Source organism: Bison bison, unplaced genomic scaffold (genome assembly GCF_000754665.1).
Source record: "Bison bison bison isolate TAMUID 2011002044 unplaced genomic scaffold, Bison_UMD1.0 scf7180017860731, whole genome shotgun sequence".
NCBI lineage: Eukaryota > Metazoa > Chordata > Mammalia > Artiodactyla > Bovidae > Bison > Bison bison.
In genome coordinates this window covers 259,161-261,332 of record NW_011491303.1, presented here as the reverse complement: position 1 = coordinate 261,332, position 2,172 = coordinate 259,161, and the positions used below count along the sequence as shown (strand labels likewise).

At 38.0% G+C, this 2,172-nt stretch overlaps 1 protein-coding gene across 1 annotated transcript in view; it reads left to right on the top strand.

Annotated features, from left to right (window-relative positions):
- Nucleotides 1-2,172, top strand: part of HMGN4 (high mobility group nucleosomal binding domain 4) — a 26,424-nt gene that overhangs the window by 11,603 nt on the left and 12,649 nt on the right. The gene's annotated exons all lie outside the window — the stretch shown is intronic.

The window sequence follows — 2,172 nt, the reverse complement described above, 5'->3', positions numbered from 1 at the left end:
TCTTTCACTTTCATCAAAAAGGCTCTTCAGTTCCTCTTCGCTTTCTGCCATAAGGGTGGTGTCATCTGCATATCTGAGGTTATTGATATTTCTCCCAGCAATCTTGATTCCAGCTATTAAATATTAAACATCAAGACCCATCTTATGACTACTGTAACTTTGAAACAGTTAAGTATGAGATATCTGTAACATACTTTGTATCTCAAGTATGGGATATGGAAATGTAACAGTTCTTCTGCTCTACAGTTCTGACTGTAATTCGTTGCCTACATTCATCCGTGAAGGATATGCAAAATTTCAGTTAGAGGTTAGGGGTTTTAAAGATGTAATTTTTTTTTCCCTATCCAAGTTCACCAGCCCCCAAGTTAAGAAACTCAGCAAAAATGCTTAACACAGTACCTGGCACATTGAAAGTCCCATCACACGTGTAGATATTAGTACTTTTATTATTACTTTGGTCACATCTGTCCAAATTTCTTTTAGGTGATGAAGTTAAGCATATGAAATCTTGAAAGAGCACAAAGATAAATGTTCAAGCCACTAATTTAGTCATTAAAATTTTTTTTGAGGTATGACAGACATACAGTATGGTATTTGTTACAGATGTACAACGTAATGATTCACTATTTGTATACATTGTGAAATGATCACTACAATAAGCTTAGTTAGCATCCATCACCTAACAGTTACAAATTTTTTTTCTTATGACACTTTTGAGATTTACTTTCTCAGCAACTTTCAAATATATAAGAAAGTGTTATTAACTAAATTGATTTTATTTAATAACATACTCCCTTCTCCAGGAGATCTTCCCAACCCAGGCATGGAACCCATGTCTTCCACATTGCAGGTGGATTCTTTACTGCTGAGCAACTGGGAAAACCAATAACTAAATATATAACATACTTAGCTATATATATATATTCATTTAGATGTGAGTGCTAAAAAGTGCTGTTTGCACACTCTAACCGAATGTGGTATAAAGGAAAGGAAAGCTTGAATTGGGTGCTTGTAGGGAACGCAGGGTTGGCAAAGTGAAAAGAAAGAGAAGACGATATGCTTTTAAGGATTAAATTTCTTGATTTATCCAGCAATATTTTTAGAGCTTTGATTATGTGCCAAGGCTAAAAGACAGACAAGGGCCTTGCCTTCACCAGAGAATGATGGTATTCAGCTTCCAGAGACAGAGAAAAAGCTCACCTATCTGAAAAGAAGAGTAGAAAAAAAAGCAAAAGTGAAAAGTTCCAAAATTTGATTCCTTAGTTTCTAAACCATTCATCCTTGCAAGGAAAAACTCAAAGGCTGCTTTGCACAAAAGATTTAGCTCTAAGCATGACCTTTGGTGAAAAGACCTAGAGAGTGCCCGTGTCTTTACACAACCCTGCAGCCACAAGTTGAGATTAGATGAAGCATAAGAGTAAAGAAACAGGTTGGAGAGAAATTCAGTTAGTCCCTACACATGAACGAGTTTGGTTCTGAGAGCGTATTTGTTAAGTCTAGTTTGTTAAGTCCAACAAAGTTAGCCTAGGTACCCAGCTAATACAAACAGCTACATAGTACTGTACTGTAATAGGTTTATAACACTTTTAACACAAAAAATAAAACATTTTTAATCTTATAGTACAGTACCTTAACCAGTGGAACTACCTCAAGTTACCTAGGCTTTATGAGTGGAGGATGCACGTTTTGACTGGTAAAGCAAATGATTAGAATTACTTTTTTAAAAATATATTTTCAAATTGAAGTCTCCATGGCTGAGCAATAAAGAATCTGCCCGCAGTGTGGGAAATGCTCATCTGATCCCTGGGCTGGGAAGATCCCCTGGAGAAGGGAATGTCAACCCACCTCAATATTCTTGACTGGAAAATACCATGGACAGAGAAGCCAGATGGGTTACAGTCCGTAGGATCACAAAGAGTCAGGCGTGACTGAACACACACACATATCGTTAATTTACAATAGTATATAAGTTTCAGGTATACAACATGCTGCTGCTGCTGCTGCTAAGTTGCTTCAGTCGTGTTCGACTCTATGCGACCCCATAGACGGCAGCCCACCAGGCTCCCCCGTCCCTGGGATTCTCCAGGCAAGGACACTGGAGTGGGTTGCCATTTCCTTCTCCAATGCATGAAAGTGAAAAGTGAAAGTGAAGTCGCTCAGTCGTGTCCGACT